Source organism: Carassius carassius, chromosome 34 (assembly GCF_963082965.1).
Source record: "Carassius carassius chromosome 34, fCarCar2.1, whole genome shotgun sequence".
NCBI lineage: Eukaryota > Metazoa > Chordata > Actinopteri > Cypriniformes > Cyprinidae > Carassius > Carassius carassius.
In genome coordinates, this window is record NC_081788.1 from 22,934,304 (window position 1) to 22,958,159 (window position 23,856).

Genomic DNA, 23,856 nt, shown 5'->3' on the forward strand with positions numbered 1-23,856 from the left:
AGTTATGGCATACATAGTTTTAGACGGGACGCCCACTGTCTGTTCACTGACCGTCTGGTGCAAATATTGCTGACTAAAATGGCATGAACTGTTTGAAATCACTAGCTAAAAAAAACACCAGTGCAGAGGAAATATCATACTAAAATACTTTGAGAGTGTCCTGCAATATGCATCTAACAGCACTTCAAGACCATGAACACATCCTCAACCTGGAACTGATAGTAAGTGCAGTAGGTTGTTTGCAGAGTGACTCTTATGAATTGGGATCTTTTTGTGGATCAAAGCCATACAATGCAACAACCATTGCCATCTGACTCCTGAACCACTGACTCCTACGAACCAGTTTTTTTGTTGATGTTATTTTTTCTTTTTCAGCACAAGCAGTGATTTTTCTTTCCAGTGAATGAAGCACATAACCCATATTACTTGAATCAGTGTAGTTACTGTCTTGTTGTATTGAGGATTGTCTGTATTATACCTTCATTCTCTCTCTCTCTCTCTCTCTCTCTTGCAGGTATGCTGTACCTCAGCCTTTAAAAGTTCTTGAATGTCATGCTAGTTTTAGCCTTGTGGTTGCTCAATGCTTGTTTCAATCTAGGCTTGTTTCAACGGCAGCACCGGACTTGTTTCCAGGGTAGCAGCAGTTGGCTATGAAGTGGCGAGCAGTTCTCCACCACATGCTCTTCTAGACCCCACTGTCACATAAAGAGGGGGCAGCACAGTTAGGGGCATGTCCCAAAGAAATCACAAGTTTTTTTTTCTTCTTGTTTGTAATTCATCCTTTCAAAGCAAGGCAGCCATAAAGTTCAGTCATGCCTTCAAAAAAAAAAAACATTATGGCCTCTGTCTGATTCCCTGTCATTCAGAGAGCAGACCTGCATCTCTTCTTTCTTCTCTGTTTTTCTGTTTTGAAGGGATGAGACAGCAGTCGGGGAGAGCAGAGGAAGACTATGACCAATGCTTCCAAATCGAGGGCGAGCAATTTGGCAAAAGGGCTTTAAGCATGACAGATTTCTCCCTCTCTGTCTGTCTCCCTCTTTCTCTCTTGTTATTCTCCTTAATGTCAAGAGGCAGATCGCTGTTTTCTGTTTTCTTTCTTCTTTATTTTTTCAAGTCGCAATTTCACATGGTCTGTCATCTGTGAAAGCTCATATGTTAAAAGGATAGAAAGATGGTATTGGATTTGTCAGTTGACGCCAAAGGACATTTTTTAGCCACAATCATCAAGCCACTTTCTGTCTCTCAATAGGGCCTTTCTCACCACTTTAGTTCCAGAACTAAAAGTACAGTATTAAAGTACTGGGACGATTTTGCTTGAACTATTTCCCAGTATAGGGTTGCATTCGCACCAACAGCATGTACAGTCCTAGAATGTGACGTAAGCCAGTCGACTGCGATGTCATTTGTGCGCGGCGTTCAACAATGGTAACAAAGAAGAATAACGTTAACAACAGGAGGATGGAGGATGTGTTTTTGTTGTGTCTCACGGGTTTCACAATAATGGACATGTAATATCGACGTATACGTAAAGTGATTGAAAGAGCGGAAAGGAGGACCAATAATCTCCAATGACAACTATCAGTGCAACATTTTCTACAAGTGCTTGCACTTCAGCGTTCGTACATTTATCACTGTTCATCATAGTTGTGAAATAAGTTGACACAATGTTTACAGTATGTTACGCAGCATTTTAAATCATGGCATGTGAGAGTGTTTTCGTCTACTTATGTCACGGGTAGTGCCAGCTGTGCTGGTTAGACCCTGCACCAGAGTAGGAGCTAATTTGGTTCTCGAAAAAGGCAGACCAGCACCTAGTTCTGGTGGTGCGAAAACGCCCAAAAGTGGGTAGTTCCACAATTAGTTCTGGTACTATGAAAAGGTTAACCCTAATTAACCTTTGAAGATCAGGGTTAAAGAAAGCTTAATTTTATTTTTTATTTTTTTTAATTTTTTTATTTTTCTTAATTCGGTAAATTTCCACCTCCTGCCCTTTCAATTTGAACTTCCCAAAATTCATCCTCAAGAACAGGGAATTCTTCTTTTCTGAGTTTGCAGAACCTCAGCACAGGTAGTTCACTTTAACAGCAAAGTTTCCCTTTTCTCTTCATTTTAAATAGTATATATATATATATATATATATATATTGTTTTGGTATTTTTGAAACCTTGTAAACCTGGTTTATTTCAATGCAAAGACATTCATACATTTTAGAGCGTTCAAATTTTTTTTTTTTTTTGTTTGAATGACTCACTCTCAAAGTCCTCCATCTCTGCCAAAGGGGCTGGATTGCTGGTCGACCTTTCCTTTTTAACCAAATTTGTAGCCGTTTGTGCAACACAAATCTTCTAAAGATCTTTGACTAAATACTAAAACAAGCAAAGATCAGTGACCACCCACTAAATTTTTCTTTCTCTCGCTGCTTGATTCTCTTTCTTTGTCCCTTTCTTGCCTTTCAACTGACACTTCCTCCAGTTCTCTCAACCTTAATTGTTGTGAAATTGTCGAGAATAGAGATCTCTCCATTTCACGGAGATGAGCATGAGCGAGCGGGTTCTTGATTGCACTAAATCGATCTCTAATCACCCCGCGCTCAGTGCTTTTATCCCTCCGGATCCTCTATGGGGCTTAAGAGGGTTCAGAGTTGTATTTACGTACATGTTGAGTTTTGCCGTCTCTGTCATAACATGCCATTGTAATCCTCTGGAGTGACTCGCTGCTTACAGTGCATTGTGGGAATCAAAATCTCTCTGGCCTTTGGTTGCTCACTTCAGCTTCCACTTACAGGCTGAGATATGATTTAGGGACACGTATAGAGGGTTCTTGACCCGGGCGCGCACTTTCTCTTCCCTTTCTCCTTCAGTCTGACCTCTGTTATCCCCCCGACTTTGACTCAGACACGGTCCTTTCACAGTCCGGCTTTGTGGTGGCTCAAATCTGGCCCACTGCCAGCGAAAAACGCGATGTAAAAGAATGACAGGGATGTATTCTAGAGGTTTCTTTCAGAGAGGTGGCGTTTGAATAAAATCAGATCTCAGATTGAAGAGCTAGTCTGATGCCTTGAGGTGAGAGAGTAGCATTGAGGAGCCCAGGGGTGGAAAATGGTTTATGACCTTGTGGCTAGAGAAAATCCATGAGAAGACGTGAGGCATGCTGTCTGTTCTGCTTCCACCTGACCTGTACACAGGCAGGAATCCACAGGCGTAAAGCTCTATTTCTTTTAAAGCCCTGTCCTTGAAGAATAAAGTGAGATGGGAGTGAGAGAAAGAGGGAGGTTGATGACTGTTCGGCTCCAGCACCTTGTACAGCAGCCTGCACCCTGTATAAATTTAACACTACTGACAATTTACAGCTAGTCCGTGTCGGCTGATATGACGCACACACAGGCGAGCGTGTCATTCCACTGCTGCTACAAACTGATGCTAATTCACTCCAGCGTGAAGGTGCTGGGTGCCATTCGGAATAACTGAATGCTTTTGGAGGAAGAAGGCCCTCGCCTTCCTGGGGTGGAGGTTGGAGGCCACAAAACTAAGACTGTGTTCTCCTCTCCTACCACTAATGAGACTTTTCCTAAACACTCTTTTGGCTGCCATAAAAATAATTTGCTATATTTCTTATGGCATATATATATATATTAATTTACTGTATCTGTTATTACAGAAAAGTACTGACAATAGTATGGTGAAGTTATAGTATCAGATGTGTGATAGTATCAGATGTGAACTAGTGTGATATACAGTATATTACTTAATAGTAATGTGTATATATTATAAATTATAATTTTTATAGTTATGATCATTGTTTTGATAATTTATTTGTATTTATATTATCAAATAATGTATAATTAATATTAAAATTGTATATATATATGTGTGTGTGTGTGTGTAAACAGTGTACAATCTTTTATTTTAGAAATCTATCACAGAAAGTATGATGCATATGTTGTTTTCATAAAAACATCATGGACCAGCAGTACATTTTTATTTTTCATAAAAACAAAATGGCCAAAAAGCATCATTTTAGCATAGGGCCATCATGTCCAGAAAACTATGACAGTATAATGGTACAAGATGATAGAAACTGTTAAATGAGACAAAATTTTCACTGGTGTTTTCTGAATTACCTCACTATACATTTCTGCATGCCATTATAGTAATGCTAATAATAATAGCGGGCTTGTGGTTATTGAGCAGTAGATCCGGACTCTGGGTCGTCTGACCCTACAGAAAGGACACAGCAGAAAAGAATGCATCCTGTCTCAGGCCAGCATGATGAAACTTACTCTGCTCGTCTTGTACAGAGCCAAGCTGCCATTTCTGCTGAATTTGATCTGCTTGAGCTCCAGCTCCCTTAAAGATCCCCGGTAATTGTGTTACGTCAGGGCCCTTTCATGTCTTATCAGCTTGCATTAAACGTGGCACGTCGACCACAGGAGAAAAGCCGAACTGCACAATCTGCATAACCTTCAAAATCCATTAGATTTTTCACTTTTTGTCAAAGACACTTCTCTTCTTTTGACGCCATTTGCATATTTATCACACCTGATCATAATATACTCGTTAAATTTTTTTTTCCTTGCGTCAGGCAGCAACGTGGGGACTTGTGCTCTCAGGTGAGAAATATGCTGAGGCTGTTGTCTCAGACAAGGTTGTCAACATAAAATTTCTCCCCCGTCTTGCTGTCGTTTTCCCCTCTGCTTTTCATTTCTTTCCTAATGGAAGTGGGGAGCAGTAGAAGGAGCTGAACAGGGCTGTTGACCTTTCGTATGATTTGGAGTGGTGGGATCTTCTTTGAGATGAGGGATTCCCAGCACCACCGAGCCGGCAGCACCATTAAAGGAGATATAGAGCGTGCCTGTGGAGTCCTTTTAAAAGAGTCAGCCCATTACTCGTGCTTTATGGTCTAATTGGGAGCGTGTCTCGTCTATAGGACAGAGAGCTTGTTTATGTCCCACCAGATCCTTATAGGTAAATGGGAAAAGGGAGGTTATGAAATCGGTCAAGGTAAAGTTCATACATTAAGGAATCAGGATGCCTGATGGGTGTCAGAGGAAAACAGAGTCTAAGAAAGCACTGATGCAGTGAAATGGGTGGAGAAAAAACTAAAAGCACATTTGCCTTGTTTCATAAGACTTTTTTTCTGCCTTTTCTGCAGGGTTGGAGGTGGTGAATTAGACACCTGTTGTTGATCTTTAGCACCACCTGCAGGTCAAAGGATTCCATGTTCGACACGTGTTGTGTTTTGAGAGCAAGAGAAATGAAAAGAAAGAGAGCTCACACAGCAGTTCTCAACATAAAGATAAACGTTTGCTCTCTGCTAAGCTGGGGGCCCTCTGGAAAACGTTGATAAAAGCACTGATGCAAATGAACATTAAAAATACATCTTACAGTGTATTAATTCCGAAAAGAACCGTATGGAATGGCTGTGAGTGACTCGTATCAATCCAGGGCTGTTCTCTTTAATGGGGAGGGAGGTCTATAGGCACAAGGTAAACACACGGCTCATCCCATCTGTTCCGCACGTCTAAGTGTAGTGTTTGCCTCCAGGCTGCGGCATTCTTTTACATCCGCTGGCTTGTTTGCAGCGGGTCGGGCCCAAGGTGGGATTTATAACTGATGGAGCCGCACATCCAGAGCCTGCTGAAACGCAAGCGCTCACATTTCCAGCAAACACTCGAGCCTTTCCACAGAGACTTCTGAATGGCAAAGCCATCCATCTCTGTGAAGGACAGAGAGGGGGGAAAGAGGCGACAAGAGAAATTTTCCTGTGAAATTCAACGAATGTTTTATGATTGCAGCCCATGTTGAAATGGTTCCAGACCCCCAGGAAGGGGATTAGAATATATATGGCTGAACGTAGCATAGCAGCAATCAGCATTTCCTGCAGCTCAGCACAAACCCAGATGAGATCAATAAGATATTAGGCTTGTGTACATAGCAATGAGCTCAACGATCACCGGAGTCGTTTAGGACACAGCGAGAGAGGCCGTGATATATTATTGACCGGCCATACAAGACAAGGCAGTCTCATGGGAGGGCGGTGTGTGTGTGTGCGCGCGCACACACGTTCATCCATGTGGTAACAGTTGCTTTACATGACAGATAATCATCTGTTCACTGGAGTGGGGCTGTCTGCGGCACCCTCATCCATTTCATCGTCACTCTGTGCAGTGACCATGAAAACGATGAAAACTACCCTTACAAAAATTTACTATTGAAGACATAGTTGACATTCCACCAGCGTTGTCAACTATATACTAATACTACTCTATAATAATATACTGTAACACCAAATTTGCATATTAGATTATTTATTTATATATATATATATATATATATATATATATATATATGTGATTATATGTTTTTAAAAAATATTTTCTAAAATAATAAATATAAAATTAACTATATATTACAAAAAAATATAAATGAAAATTATTATTATTGTTATTATTAGATTAAATATTATCAAAACATTATTTTTAAGCAAATTAAATTTAAAGCAACATGGCAGAGGACAAGGGAGTGGGGAGATGATAAAAAAATTTAATTATAATGAATAGTTATTATAAATGTTATGTAAATTATTATGTTGCTTTCTAAATACTGGTTGGAAATCTTGAAATGGAACAGTAGCATTTATTTTTTTTGATGAAAGTGGTGGTGAATTTACCACATTTTTCTTGTAGCAACAATAACTGTACAGTAGATTTTTATAAATCCAAACCCTCTTGCTGCTGGTAAAAGCTGAGTTTGAGACGACAGGCTTTCTTAAACTGCTTTGAGAGCAAAATGATCTCAGGTACAGTTCTAATCATTTCTCTTCAGCTTTCACAATCCCTTACAGACTTTAAGGTGGCCCCACGGGAGCCAGAGTCACCATAGACATAATGTATTAGGCCATGCTTGTCTTTACAACTAGTGATGGATGGATATAATATTCAAGAAGCCTGCTGAATAATGCATTTGGATATTTTAATGTTTCATTCGTGGTCAAGTCTGAAAGTGAGGAGGATATCTTTGAGGACTGACCTGTGTTCTGCTTTTCCTCAGACTGCTGAGGCATCAGCAAGCATGTGCGTTTGTGCCTTATTAATTCTGTGATATTCCCCTCACTCAAACATGACCACAAGACAAGTGCATAATTTGTCATCCCATGTCCATTTTTCATCTTGATGCATTACTTCTGCATTGAATAGAATCATTCATATTAGTTTCATAGACATTCAGTATTTTTAGTGTATCAGTGTCTGTCCTTTTAAAACTCTGTATTTTATATGTGCCTGCTAATAGAAAGTGATAACAGTGGCCTTATATACTGCAAGTGTGTGTGTGCTTGTGCTTCTGTCTTCATACAGGTGTAAATTCTTGGTCATTATGTGATTTCCTTGCTAGAAAAAGTCTTTTCTGGCTTACCTGTTCGGACAACCCACGGCACACAAAAATGTGTGATGTGACTAAAAATGACTAAAATGTGTTCGCTTCTCTTCCTGGAAGCACATCAGACTTTAAAGAAGAGCTCTTGTTGGCAGTCCTTTCGCATTCGTCCAGCCTTTCTTTTCATTAACTTGAATGGTATTCCCATTCCATTCCCAACTGGCATCGCTTACAAAGAGGGACTGATTTGATTTATGCTGCATTAAATTCCTCTCTGTATCATTTTGGACATTGTAAAAGAGGAGAAGAGGACGAAATATCTGGAAACAGATCTAGGAGTTATTATTGCATCCATGATGAAGTATCTAGCATTGAATTAATTTAAATACACAGTAACCTTGAAATCCTGTCTACAAAAAGTTTTGAAAGGGACATAAATTTAGTTAGATGTTTGGTTATGCTTTCTAAATACTGGGTGGGAATCATCAGCTTCATTGTGATTTCATTTATTCTAAACTTGTTTTATTGACAGAATTAAATAGATTTAAATACAGCAACTTTAACATTTCAGTTTCCCAGAAAATGTAAAAGGAACAAAACATTTCAAAGGGTCCCGTTCTTCACTTTTGTGACATTTAATATTTTTCACTGAAGCCCGCTTATAAGGGTTTTCAGTTTTTTTTCAACCAAAACACTTGTAATTTAGTTTTACAGGACAATTTTACCCATTTTATAGCAATCCCACTTAAAATTTTTGTTTGGCAATCACAAAAAAAAAAAATTCCAATAAGCTTACACTGAAAGAGGTGTAGAACATTTTAGCGACTTCATGGCGGTTGCTTTTTTTATTGTATTTAAGTCCATATTAAATTGTTCGTAAAAGTTTTAATTGAAAGGATGTAGGCACTTGAGGATCCATGTGCATTTTTCGGCCACAAGATGTTTTTCTCCTGCTCTTGCAATCAGTAGCTCATTTTGTTTTATCCTCCTGTGGAGTCTTCATTATTTTTGACATTCCCAATCACTTCTGTCCTTGTCTTACTGGGTTTCCTGCTGCATGCCTGAGGTCTGAAACACCAGGGTCTAGACATATGGCTTCTGACCACACATACACTGTCCTGCCAAGACCCCTTTCTGCTGAGACTAACCTTTCTGTGTTTGTCTGTGTGTTTCAGCCAATCTGAACCAAGAGCGAGAAAAGCGGGCGGTGTTTCTCACAGCCCGCCTCCACCCTGGAGAATCACCTGCTTCCTTCATCTGTCAGGGTAAGACCTTGTCTCATCTCGACACACACATACACGACCCGATGATGTCCTGAGATCCTGTAATCTGCTGAAATACAAAACACTGACCAATGTTAAGGACGGCTGGCCTCGGTGGGCCTCTGCATTTCATCAGAATGCTTTTCCTTTTGTACTATAAGTTCTGTACGCCGCTGGGCTCTGCTGCGAGTGAAGGTCAACAGATGAGCGGAAACAGGAGGTCAGGGAGCGTACGGCAGATTAGAGGAAGTGTCAGCTAACCTTCTCTGCATCACTCCTATGATGCAAAGACCTTACCTGTGATGGGGCACAACACTTGCTGACACAGCAGTCTGACAAAATGCCCAGATTTCAAAGGCAATACCATCAATAACATCAATTCTTAAGAAAAAGTCTGCTTTCACTTTGCAATACAATACAAAGATGTGGCTTTCCTGTAAGTGTTCTTGACAAATGGTGATAGAATTCAGTCTTTTCACAGGTGGATAATGTTAAAGGTTTCCATAGCTTGATGTCAAATCATTATCGGCTGTCTTTGTCATCTTACTGTGTGTTACGCTGTGTTAAGTTTATCGACACAAAATCCATAACTTTTGTCACCACAGTCTGAAGATCATCTGACTTGATTTTGGTGAAAATATAACCAACAGTTGATGAGAAGTTCAAAAAAGTAGTTTTTCAACATAAATCAAAATGGCGGAAACAGGAAGTTTGGCTGACTATGGAAAAAATTGGTATCTATGTTGTCGGCAAGATCCAATGAATATTTTTGTACCAGTTTCATTACAATAGGCCAATGCAATCAAACGTTATTGGCATTTGTGGAAATTTAATAATTATCGGTTAATAAATGGTTTATTACTCTTGACCAATAGGTGGCGCTGTTACCAAATGAATGTTGGATGGTCAACGTGAGGTGATAATTGCACATACAACGTTTGGTATCAATATGTCAAATATTTGCAGAGATACAGCCGCAGATGCAGTTTGGCATCTTTCCAGCAAATTCATGCTAAACGAGAACCGTTTCATATATCGACACAAAATCCATAACATTTTTGCCAGCATGGTCTGAAGATGATCCGAGTCAAATTTATTGAAAATCGGACTGATGGTCTAGAAGGAGTTCGATAAAGTAGGTTTTCAACATAAATCAAAATGGTGGACAGGAAGTTTAGTCAATTATGGCAAAAATTGGTATCAAAGTTCTCTGCATGATCTAATGAATCTTTCAACATCAGTCCCATTACAATAGGCTAATGTAAGCAAAAGTTATTAGCAATTTTATAAATTTCTAACTTTTTGAGTTTCATCAGGGCATGATGTCAAAGATGCTTACAGAGTTTCACAACCATACGTCAATGTGTTCATAAATTCGCATTTTATGACAAAATTCAATACGGCTGATGCCCAAAATGTCTGACAAGGGAAAATTGAATATCATTTGAATTGGCATGATGCATTGGCATGACCAACTTCAGTAGTTATAAGCCAAACTGACCACTAGGCGGCTCAGTGACTAAACGCTGCAGGTAGTCTCAGGTCATGCTTGTCATAACACACACCGAGTTTGGTCTCAATCCGTTGTGGAGTTATTGTGTTATTGTGTCATGTGTTATTCGAGAACGGTTGGAAGAATCAATTTGAATACCATAATTTTTGCCAGCATGTTCTGAAGATAATCTGGTTCAATTTACATGACAATTGGATGCAACGGCCTAGGACAAGTTCGGAAAAGTAGGTTTTACGAACAATTAAAAATAGCGGAAAAACTTAACCTTGTGATTTTTGGAGTTCATTCCACTCAGTTCAATTCAATTCAATTCAATTCAAGTTTATTTGTATAGCGCTTTTTACAATACAAATCGTTACAAAGCAACTTTACAGAAAATTATGTTTCTACAATATTTAGTAGTAGCTAGTAGTTTGTGCACGTTTGACAGGATTTTAGAAAAATAAAAATAATAATACAAGACGTAGTCAGCTAGATGATGAACTATCAATATTATTAATTAATAGTAATTATATGATGCAGTCACAAATGTAGCAATATTTGTTAGTTCTGTTTGTTGATTCAAGGTTAGCGTCATCTGGGGTCCTCTGAGGGTCAGCATCATCTCTTCTCAGGTGTTCTGGATCCAGACTGGAGCTTGTGTAAATCCTAGTTACCACGGGATGTTAATCCCGTGGCAAAACATAGAAACAAAATAGAGACATCATTAGCATAGCTGCTGAAACTGAAGTAAAATTAGTTTAACCCAAGCTAAAGAATAAAAATGCAGATGCAACTACACTCACAATTTAAGAGATACATTATTCAAATGCTTGGCGAAAGAGATGCGTTTTTAATCTAGATTTAAACAGAGAGTGTGTCTGAACCCCGAACATTATCAGGAAGGCTATTCCAGAGTTTGGGAGCCAAATGTGAGAAAGCTCTACCTCCTTTAGTGGACTTTGCTATCCTAGGAACTACCAAAAGTCCAGCGTTTTGTGACCTTAGGGTGCGTGATGGGTTGTAGCGTGGTAGAAGGCTAGTTAGGTACGCAGGAGCTAAACCATTTAGGGCCTTATAGGTAAGTAATGATAATTTGTAACTGATACGGAACTTAATAGGTAGCCAGTGCAGAGACTGTAAAATTGGGGTAATATGATCATATTTTCTTGACCTGGTAAGGACTCTAGCTGCTGCATTTTGGACTACCTGTAGCTTGTTTATTGACGAAGCAGGACAACCACCTAGAAGTGCATTACAATAGTCCAGTCTAGAGGTCATGAATGCATGAACTAGCTTTTCTGCATCAGAAACAGATAACATGTTTCGTAGCTTGGCAATGTTTCTAAGATGGAAGAATGCAGTTTTTGTAACATTGGAAATATGATTTTCAAAAGACAAATTGCTGTCCAATATAACACCCAGATTTCTGACTGTAGAGGAAGTAACAGTACATCCGTCTAGTTGCAGATTGTAATCTACAAGATTCTGTGTGGTGTTTTTTGGTCCAATAATTAATATCTCTGTCTTATCCGAATTTAATTGGAGAAAATTATTTGTCATCCAATCTTTTACATTTTTAACACACTCTGTTAGCTTAGATAATTGGGAAGTTTCATCTAGTCTCGTTGAGATATATAGCTGAGTATCATCAGCATAACAGTGGAAGCTAATTCCGTATTTACTAATAATATTACCAAGGGGCAACATGTATATTGAAAATAGAAGGGGACCTAGGACGGATCCTTGTGGCACTCCATATTTTACTGATGATAAATGAGATGACACCCCATTTAAGTAAACAAAATGGTAGCGATCGGACAGGTAGGATCTAAACCATCTTAGAGCCTGCCCTTGAATACCTGTATAGTTTTGTAATCGATCTAGGAGTATGTCATGATCTATGGTGTCGAACGCAGCACTAAGATCAAGTAAGACTAGAAATGAGATGCAGCCTTGATCTGACGCAAGAAGCAGGTCATTTGTAATTTTAACAAGTGCAGTTTCTGTGCTATGGTGGGGCCTGAAACCTGACTGAAATTCTTCATACAGATCATTTTTATGCAGGAAGGTGCTCAATTGAGCAGACACAACTTTTTCTTATATTTTAGACATAAATGGAAGATTTGAAATAGGCCTATAATTTACCAGTACACTAGGATCTAGTTTTGGTTTCTTAATAAGAGGCTTGATAACCGCCAGCTTGAATGGTTTTGGGACGTGACCTAAAGATAACGACGAGTTAATGATATTGAGAAGCAGTTCTTCGGCTACAGGTAACAGCTCTTTTAGTAATTTAGTGGGTACAGGATCTAATAAACATGTTGTTGGTTTAGATACAGTGATAAGTTTATTTAGCTCTTCCTGTCCTATATTTGTAAAGCACTGCAGTTTATCTTTGGGTGCGATGGATGAAACTGAAGTGTTAGACGCTGTAGAATCTACAGTCGCTATTGTATTTCTAATGTTATCTATTTTATCAGTGAAGAAATTCATAAAGTCATTACTATTTAACGTTGGTGGAATATTTGAATCAGGTGGCGTCTGGTAATTTGTTAATTTAGCCACTGTGCTAAATAAAAACCTTGGATTGTTTTGGTTATTTTCAATGAGTTTGTGGATATGCTCTGCCCTAGCAGTTTTTAGAGCCTGTCTATAGCTGGACATACTGTTTTTCCATGCAATTTTAAAAACTTCCAAGTTAGTTTTTCTCCATTTGCGTTCAAGACTATGAGTTACTTTCTTGAGAGAGTGAGTATTACTGTTATACCATGGCACAGTACGTTTTTCTCTAACCTTTTTCAATTTGATGGGGGCAACAGCTTCTAATGTATTAGAGAAAATAGTGCCCATGTTGTCAGTAATTTCGTCTAATTCATGTGTATTTTTGGGTACAAATAGCAGTTGAGATAGATCAGGCAGGTTATTTGCGAATCTGTCTTTGGTGGCTGGAACAATAGTTCTGCCCAGACGGTAACGCTGAGACATATAGTTAATATCAGTTATACGCAGCATGCACGACACAAGGAAATGGTCTGTAATATCATCACTTTGGGGTACAATATCTATAGCAGTAAGATCGATTCCATGCGATATAATTAGATCTAGTGTATGATTAAAACGATGAGTGGGCCCGGTGACATTTTGCTTGACTCCAAAAGAGTTTATTAGGTCAGTAAACGCAAGTCCTAATGTATCATTTGCATTATCAACGTGAATATTAAAATCTCCCATGATTAGCGCCTTATCAACTGTAACTAGAAGGTCTGAGAGGAAATCTGCAAATTCTTTTAGGAATTCTGTATACGGCCCTGGTGGTCTATACACAGTAGCCAGAGCAAGAGATACATTAGACTTCTTTTGCATGTCTGACAGTGTAACATTTAGCAGAAGTATTTCAAAAGAGTTAAACCTGTATCCTGTTTTCTGGGTAACATTGAGAATATCACTATATATTGTTGCAACACCTCCGCCACGACCAGTCTGACGGGGCTCATGCTTGTAACAGTAGTTTGTTGGAGTAGACTCATTTAGACCAAAATAATCATTCGGTTTTAGCCAGGTTTCAGTCAAGCAGAGTACATCAAAACTATTTTCTGTGATCATTTCATTTACAATAACTGCTTTGGGTGTGAGTGATCTAATATTTATGAGCCCAAACTTTAAAAATTGTTTTTGTTCATTTACTTTACATTTTTCTGGTTTAATTACGATAAGATTTTTTCTAGATCCTACATTATATTTTGACCTCACTATTCGGGGAACAGACACAGTCTTAATAGTTTTTACAGCGCACGTACTTTTATCATTTAAGCGGGTGGAACAAAACTCATCATAATAGTTATTAGAGAATTGTCTTACTAGTCACATGGAGCGAAGTGTCCTGGAGATGTTGTCAGAGAGCAGCTCCGCTCCGATTCTGCTGGGGTGTAATCCATCAGCGCGAAACAGCCTAGGACGCTCCCAGAAAAGATTCCAGTTATTAACAAATAGCAGTTTCTGTTCTTTACACCATGACAACAACCATTCATTTAAAGCAAAAAGTCTACTGAACCTTTCGTGTCCTCGTCGATACGTGGGCAGTGGTCCTGACACGACGATCGTCGCCGCGGGCGTCGTGCTGCGAACCGTCTCGATCAGGCTGCTGAAGTCCCTCTTCAGCGTCTCCGTCTGCCGCAGCGTGGTGTCGTTAACCCCGGCGTGAAGCACGACCGCTCTGGGGCTCTCGTCGGCCTTCACGATCGCGGGTATCTGCGCAGAAACATCGAGAACACGAGCACCAGGCAAACAGTGAGTGTGCACTTTACCTTCGGCTAACGTAGCACTTACGTGTCGGACGATGGAGTCTCCGATGATCACAGCGTCGCATCCTGTCTCGCGGAGGGGAGCGAAGCGGTTCCGGATGGAGATATCGAAGGCAGGAGGGGGAGAATTCGTCGCCCGGGACCCGGCTCGCGTCCTCCGCTGTGGATGCACCCAGGGTCCGTGGTGTCCCGGCGTCGCAGTGAAGGACATCTGGGAAGATCGCGTCCTGGGTGCACCGGGCCTGTGCAGAGAAACACACAGAGTAGACGTGGTGGGACTGTTAGCAGATCGCTGTATACTTACCCCGGACTTGTGAGCGTCAGCCCGGGATGATTCCAGCGCGGCTCTCCGCTCTCTCAGCTGGGCCTGCCTCACCTCCAGGTCGCGAATCTGCTTTCCCACGGCCTCGAGCTCGAGCTGCACAGTGTGGAGACATTCATCTGCCATTAAAGCAAGTAACAGTGAGTACAGCAGTGGTAATGTGTGTGAATAGAGTATTAGCAATGTAAGCGCAGTTAGCTGCAACCACGCCGCTGATGCTAACGGGCTAAAAGCTAATAACGGACCCGGGAGATCAAAATAAAACTAGTGATAGCAAGGCGCTCTGATTGTTTTTGTTGTAGAATACAATAGAGGATATATTCACACGTTATATAAACGGAAACGATGATGTATAAAATTGATTTTTGAGTTAAAAATAGTCAATGAAAAGAATATAGTGACGGAGCTCAAACGCAGTACAGCCGCCAGCAACAAACAGGAAGTGAAACAGGACCTTCACTCAGCATGTAGCCAAGGATTCAGAGGAAATTTTAATCTCATTTTCTGTCTTACGGTTCTAAAGTTATTAGCATAAACATCAGTGCAACTTTAGACAAGTGGTGTTGTTAGAGAATTTGAGTTAGAGACTCCAAATTTGCTATGGTGACTTTTTCTCACTGTCCTCTATCACTGTGCCAAATTTCACAACATTCCCACAAGCGGTTCAATGGGCTGCCATAGACTTGTGGCTATATAATAATAATAATAATAATAATAATAATAATAATAATAATAATAATAATAATAATAATATATATATATATATATATATTTATATAAATAAATAAAAAAAAAATATATATATATATATATATATATATATATATATATAAAGTTTGGACACACCTTCTCATTCAAAGAGTTTTCTTTATTTTCATGACTATGACAATTGTAGATTCACACTGAAGGCATCAAAACTATGAATTAACACATGTGGAATTATATATGGAATTATATACATAACAAAAAAGTGGGAAACAACTGAAAATATGTCATATTCTAGGTTCTTCAAAGTAGCCACCTTTTGCTTTGATTACTGCTTTGCACACTCTTGGCATTCTCTTGATGAGCTTCAAGAGGTAGTCACCTGAAATGGTCTTCCAACAGTCTTGAAGGAGTTCCCCGAGAGATGCTTAGCACTTGTTGGCCCTTTTGCCTTCAGTCTGCGGTCCAGCTCACCCCTAAACCATCTCGATTGGGTTCAGGTCCGGTGACTGTTGAGGCCAGATCATCTGGCGCAGCACCCCATCACTCTCCTTCTTGGTCAAATAGCCCTTGATGCCTTCAGTGTGACTCTACAATTTTCATAGTCATGAAAATAAAGAGAACTCTTTGAATATGAAGGTTTGTCCAAACTTTTGGTCTGTACTGTATGTATGTATGTATTAATTGAAAATGTAATTAATTCCTGTAATGGCAAAGCTACATTTTCTGGAGTTTTTAGTCTTCTATGTCATGTGATCCTTCAGAAAGATATATATCTTTCAGGATTCTTTAATGAATCAGTTCAGAAGAACAGCATTAATTTGAAATAGAAATGTTTTGTAACATTATAAATGTCTTTGCCATCACTTTTTCATACATCCTTGATGAAATAATTTCTTTAAAAAAAATACCCTTAACCTTTGAACAGTAGTGTTAAATTTATACACTGAACAAAATTATAAATGCAACACTTTTGTTTTTGACCCCGTTTTTCATGAGCTGAACTCAAAGACCTTTTCTATGTACACAAAAGGCCTATTTCTCTCAAATATTGTTCACAATCTGTCTAAATCTGTGTTAGTGAGCACTTCTCCTTTGCAGAGATAATCAATATTTGAGAGAAATAGGTCTTTTGTATACATAGAAAAAGTCTTAGTTCTTTCAGTTCAGCTCATGAAAAATGGGGGCAAAAACACTTGTTCAGTGTAAATAATGTACCATATGCAAGTTATTTTAGGGCCTCTATATAGCCTGAAAAAGTTTGAAGCCCTGTCTTAAAATATTTCAAGGTAGTGCTGTGGGTTAGTGATAGTTGTTGGTCATCTTTCATTTTGAAATCGTCATCCCCTGATTAACAGAAGTTAGCAACTGCATTGAAACATGGTAAAAACACTCAGAACAACTTAGCAACTACATAGCCACACCCTGGCAACCACCCACATAACGAGTTTTGCTCAGAACCACTCACATAAAAAAAAAAAAAAAAAAAAAAAAAAAACTCATTTGCCAATAATACAATTTTTTAGCTTTTAGATGTACTGAATATTATATAATGATATTAAATTTGTGTATATCTGCCATCTGTCATCCTGCATTATAATTTGCCACTGAAAACAATCCAGTCATTCTGTCACTTCTGTGTGCATCCAAATGATTTAGGACTGTCATTTGATATGTTTAGTAGTGGTTTGTCACAGCCCAAATCTTCATGCAACTAATTATTGAGTTCTGCCTTGTTGTAATTCTGAAGAGGGCTTTTACGCTTAACTGAAGTTCAGTCAGTACAAAGCTTCAAAGTCACCTGCCCTGCCACCCTAATATCACACACACACATGTGGATATGCATGAATAAATATAAGAACTTCAAGCAATTAGATAGCATAGCAGTGCGGCCTGCCTCTGTGCCACATTGACTCAATTAGAGAGCTTGTTATGCCTCCATTAGCACTAATGAGCAGGACAGAGTGGGTGCGGGGTTGAGGAAGATGGAGGAATGAGATGGGGTCTGCCCTCTCTCACACACACACTCCTGCTATCCATTTCTATGCTTCTTGTTTACCTGTCAATTACTAGTGATCCCCACTATCCACATGCCTCACTCACTGCTTTCTCTCCGTCTGTCCTCTGTCTGTGTCTCTTTCTCATTTTGTTGCTCTAATTAGTATGATCTTTGATTCTCAGCTGTGTAAATCTCTCTCTTTCATTCGCTTGTCTGAACTATTCCATTTGTATTGACTGGAGATGTATGACTCAGATATCCTTCTCTGCTGTTTTAATGCCAAGTATTATTTTCTCTTTTAATCTCAGTTTGGTATGATGAACTTCTTTTGTGTGTTACAATTCTATTCTGTGCATTTGTCTTTTCCTGCAGGTGTCATCGACTTTCTGGTCAGCCGGCATCCGATCGCTCAGGTCCTACGTGATCATGTGGTCTTTAAGATCGTTCCCATGCTCAACCCTGACGGCGTGTACCTGGGAAACTACAGGTCAGCTGAAACAAACATAATATAATATTATATTTTAAATTACATTATACTTGCTTTTTTATTGCAACAGTAATATAATACTTTCCTGTATCACATAGTAAGTTAAATATAATAAAGATGTTAAAGTATGTTAAAGTATGTTATTGATATATAATGTATTTTTTTATTTTTTATATTTTATTTAATGTCATCATGGTTTCCACAAAACTAAAAAGCGGCATTATTATTTTCAACATTGATAAAAATAATACATGTTTCCTGTGCATGAAATCAGCATATTAGAATGAATTCTGAAGGATTGTGCGATGCTGAAGGCTTAAGTAATGATGCTGAAAAATCAGCTTTGCCATCACAATAATTCATTACATGTTAGAAAATATTTAAAAACAAAAAATGCATATAAAACTGTAGTAATATTTCACAATATTACTGTTTCTACTGTATTTTTTATCAAATAAATGCAGCCTTGGTGAGCATGAGACTTAAAACATTAAAAAAATCTTACAGAACATAAACTTTAGAATAGTCATATGTATGTATGTATGTATATGCTAATAATAATAATAATTATTATTATTATTATTATTATTATTATTATTAAGCCAAATTGTTCTGTACTATGCCATCATATGCCCCTAATCTGCCTGATTTAAGTGTTGTCAGTGTTGTCAGTAAGACAAGTTTACACAAGGGAAGTGAACATCTACAGAAGTGAATTATAACACAACTGTGTGTATGTGTGTGCAGTGGCCGGTCTACACTTTGACTTCAGTTGGTCATTCGTGGCAGGTGTTGTCTTCCCTCCTAATCCCATTATTGGCTTTTATATAATGGTGAAGACCATTCTGAATACATCAGTGGCTTTCTGCGTTTTTCCCATAGGCCCGCATAAACTGTGTTAGTGGCTGCCACCTTGTGACAGCTCTTATGAACTGCAGAGCTGAAGAGGTGGATCAATGGTTCAATGGTGGTGACAGGGCTGACATACGACATATGCCACCACTGACCCTTAAAGGTGCTCTCGGCAGCAACTTTAACCGATGCTGCCTTAACGAAAGCCATTGAAGTCCACAATTAGAGATCAGATCCATCCCTCTCTTCCTCGCTGTGCTGAATCAGTAGTTTCTCTGTAGAGAGAGAGAGAGAGAGAGAGAGAGAGAGAGAGAGAAGCACAAGCAGATGCAGGAGGGGACATGGGATCAATCCTTGCTGACTGGGGATTAGTGTTGTTTTGAGTGCAGCAGCATTGACTACAGGTTCAGCTCAAAGTCACAGTCACACAGTCTCAGCTGGAAAACAGCAGGGGCTCAAGCGTCTGTCCGTCCACTGCCTCAGGGAAAGGAAATAACAAACAGAAACCTGTAGGAAAGATCGCTTGAGATGGTACATGTCCAATGGTGCGGAAGAAGAAAACTCTTAATATCGCCCAAAACACCAAAGATCTGCCACTTCGTGTCTGTAAATGTTGAGCAGTATGGTTGCCTTTAGTGTGGACCATGATTGCTTTTAAAGAAATAATTCACCAAAAAATGCAAATCTGGCCATCCAATTTGTTTCTTCATCAGAACAGATTTGGAGAAATCTAGCCGTACACGAGTTCTATATCCATGATATGGCTTTCTCCAGTGAAAAAGTCGACTAGTCTGAACTAGGAGAGAAATCTGCACAGATCAAGCTCCTGTTTAAATGTGAAAACAGTCCTTTAATATATAGTCATTGAAGTATTACATATAAATTATTAAAGTATAGCCACAATGAAAGTGTGTGAATTCTTGGAATCTGAATTACAGTTATTAATATCTAATTAAATTAGATAAACCAACCAGAAATTCTAATGAATGCTGATTTTGAAATGTTTATGACAGACGTCACAGCCTTCACCCTCACAGCATTTTGATGTTTTTCACCTTTCATTTGCATAAAGTTGAATATTTCACAACTCTTTGACGCTTACTCCTCTCTGCTGTCAATCCCACAGTCTCCTTCATGAGTCTGCCTCTCATCTCCCATAGAGAATGAATTGAAAACAGTCACTCTGCTCTGCTCGCTCCGCACAAGTGGACACGTACTGCGTGCGTGATTTTCTGCAGTTCTGACCGCAGAATGTGTGTGGATTTCAGTTTGAGCTTATCCGTGATGTCCAAACCCAATATTCAAGTGCATAATATGAAAGCTTGTGGTTTCACAGCTTCGCCCACATGGAATCTCATTGTTCCGAAATCTCCCCATAGTAATAAATTAAACATCAGATATGTCCATATTCACTGTGATATTATCACTTTGCGCAGTATTTTGCTTTCTGTGAGGGTTGTTGTTTTGCCATTGTTTTACTGAGTTGAATTATTGATTTGTTTGTATTTATTTTAGGTGTTCTCTAATGGGCTTCGATCTGAATCGTCACTGGCAAGACCCTTCCCCTTGGGCCCATCCCACTCTACATGCCGTCAAATAACTCATTGTCCAAATGAACCAGGACCCAGTGAGTATCCATTCTGATTCTGAATCCATTCTGATTCTGAATAGAATATCTTATATATTAAATTAATATTATTAATTATATTTAAATATATTTATATATAATATATTTGAATGTAAATATTTACATTTACATTTAGTCATTTAGTCAGATATATTATATTATAAATATATAAATATTTTCCATCCATCCATCCATCTTCTTCCGCTTATCCGGGGCCGGGTCGCGGGGGCAGCAGTCTAAGCAGAGAACCCCAGACTTCCCTCTCCCTAGACACTTCCTCCAGCTCTTCTGGGGGGACACCGAGGCGTTCCCAGGCCAGCCGGGAGACATAGTCTCTCCAGCGTGTCCTAGGTCTTCCCCGGGGTCTCCTCCCAGTGGGACGCGCCCGGAACACCTTCCCGGGAAGGCGTCCAGGAGGCATCCGGAACAGATGCCCGGAACAGATGCCCGATTTTTTTTATTTTCATAAAAAATTTTTTTAACAAAACCATTTAGTTTACCATTTACCATTTCTTTATTCTTTATAAAAATTATGGTGTTTTTAAACTGAGTTTCAAATGTTTGTTCTAACAAATTGTCCTGCCCTAAAACCCATGGCATTAGTTAAGTCAGTGTTGCTGTGTTGGGCTGATCAGGAATCTTAAATTATTGTTTCAAAGCACCACTGAAATGCAGTGTATTATTATATTTTGGGGTAAAAACTTTTTGTTTCCGTACGTAACCCTCGTTCCCTGATGGAGGAAATGGAGACGTTATGTAGTGATGACATTTTGGGGTTCGCCATAATGTCATCATGACATAACTTGTAGTGACCAACAGATAAGGAACAACCTTCACATGGCTCACTTCTAAATGTCTCTATATATTTAACTAGGTTAGGGGAAAGTATTTTAACACTGAGCTTTAATAAAAACACACACTTGCTCACTGTCTTTAAAACACAAGGTTATGTATAGTATGGATAACAACCTGGCTCAGCATATAGAAACCAATGTACTATTCAAAGTAGATACAACTCAGCATTTTTCTCAGTGAGTGTATCTGTGTGAGTGTTTGCACTCCCTCTGCTCAGGTGAGTCTCCCACACACACTTTCACTCGTCTTGTCTTTTGTTTGAGAAAGCACTGCCTCAACATCCTTTATGTTAATTATAGCAGAACAGTGAGGCTGTTGGATTAGTGAAGGTCAGATGCTGTCCTGGGAATCGCCTGCCCTTTCCTGCTCTTTCACATCCTGATAAGAACGGCAGGCACACTCAGGAGCGGAGGGCAGCGCCACACGGCTTAACCTTTCCCCCAGGCCTGACACACTGATCAGTGTATTATTTCATGGCAGAGTGATCTTCTCATGTCTCTCACATCCTGACAAACATTCCATAGTTACACAGTTGAACACTTTCCATGGGTCCTCAATGGATGCAACTCTTACTTGATCACTTCATTTGACTCAATCTTCCCCAATCACCTTAAAGGGATAGTTCACCCAAAAATCTCAATAATTACTCAATTAATTGAATACTTCAACATCTTCTTCTCTTTCATGTCAGTCGTCAATGGGCGTTCACGACAGTACCACACTGTGTGTGATACTCTTGTGAACGCACGTCGAAGACTGACACGGAAAAGAAGAAATTGTTGAATAAAGTCATTATTTTTGTTTTCTTTGTGCACAAAAAGTATTCTCGTTGCTTAAAAAAATTAAGATTTGCCATTGATGTGTCATAGACTATTTTAAAGACTACCTGTCTGGGCCTTGAACGTGGTAGTTGCGTTGCTGTATATGCAGGGTCAGAAAACTTTTTTTTTTTCTAAACTGTGATACTGTGATAGGATTCAAATGAGCATTTTTATTATTATCATTATTATTATTATAAATATCTTTACTGTCACTTTTGACTGAGTTAATGCCTCTTTGCTAAATAGAATTTAAAAAAGAAAAGAAAAAAGAAAAGTTTTACTGACCCCAGACATTTGAATGGTGTATAATAATTTGATTTGGTGATTGTGAGTGTATATGTATATATATGTGTGTGTGTGTGTGTGTGTGTGTGTGTGTATATATATATATATATATATATATATATATATATATATATATATATATATACACACATACACACATACACACACACTCAGTATATTTTCACAGTATAATTGAATTGCATTTTCCATAGTTCTTGTTGAATTTCTCTGAATTGTAGTTCAGTAAAATTTAATTTCCTTTCATTCCAATTCACAATCAAACTCTCACAGTCTTACGGAGCTGAAAAGAAAATAAATTAAATGAAAGGGGCAGCTAATTTAGACAGATGTATAAGATGCTGGTTTTATGAGGAAAGAGTGTATGTAGGGAGGAGAGAGGGACTCTGGGGAGAGGCAAACATGTCATAGCTCTCTCTGGATCCCTCACTTTGTGTACTTGTTTCATTCCCTTCTGTCCTTTTAAAGAGATTTAGTGGGGTTTGGGAAATCATAGTGCCTCTTTCTCTTTTGTTTGAGTAGTTGCCAGTTTAAGCACATGAAGTCAGAAGTTCACCTATCACTTAGAGGGGTCACCAAGGGAACATACACAGGAAAATGTTATTTCCCTTGTATGTAATTAGTCATTAAGCTAATGCTTTTATCCAAAGTGACTTGCAGTACACTTATTACAGAAACAATCCACCTGGAGTTTAGTTGCTCAAGGCAGTGTAGGACGAAACCTGACAGCCATCCATGAACCACAAATAGTGACGTCACACATGAGCACTGAAATTAACAGTATTGATATGTTGGGCCGCAGTAATGCTTTTACCCTGCTGTGTATTAACAGTGTAGATTTAAATCTTGAACAAACAGTAAATGCAGAACAAGAATGTTCTAGAATGGATCTGATTCTAAAATCTTTCCTTTGCACCACAAAAGGAGTTTACGTGGCAAAATCTGCTGCAGTGTGTAAATATACAGCATATTTGTGACTTCTATCCAGTATAAAACTAGGCAATATGCATTTTGTTGGGTTGGGTATTAATATAGATTTCCTGATATGTCTGATTTTGATGCAATTTTGATTCAGTTCATATTTTAGTTATAATGTCCATTTTATTACATATGAAAGACATCTTAACTGTTGATGTAAATTAAACAGGGCAGGGGACACCCAAATACTGTACATTACAAAAATGTAATTTAAAAATAGGGCCTAAATTATTGTGTTTGTGTAATTTATTTTTCATAAAAACAATAGTGTTTTTATAACAAATATTCTGTGAGGATAACACCATTGAAAAACGTATTTTCTTGTCATTATCGTGTCTTCGTTATCTTATCACATACTATTTGGACTTCAAACTCAAGGGAAATTATTTTGTATCCATTCTGATGCCTCTTAGGCTTTATTTTTAAGATTCACCCCACCATGTGTTAATCTTTTGAAATCAAGAGAATTCCTTACT

General features: G+C 38.7%; 1 long non-coding RNA gene across 1 annotated transcript in view; it reads left to right on the top strand.

The window, feature by feature from the left end:
- The first annotated feature begins 8,551 nt into the window (after positions 1 to 8,551).
- Positions 8,552 to 23,856, top strand: part of LOC132114773 (uncharacterized) — a 33,266-nt gene continuing 17,961 nt past the window's right edge. Inside the window, exons 1-3 of the long non-coding RNA XR_009425356.1 lie at positions 8,552 to 8,638; positions 17,830 to 17,944; positions 20,312 to 20,423. This is a non-coding gene — a long non-coding RNA (uncharacterized LOC132114773). The remainder of the gene's footprint in view (positions 8,639 to 17,829; positions 17,945 to 20,311; positions 20,424 to 23,856) is intronic.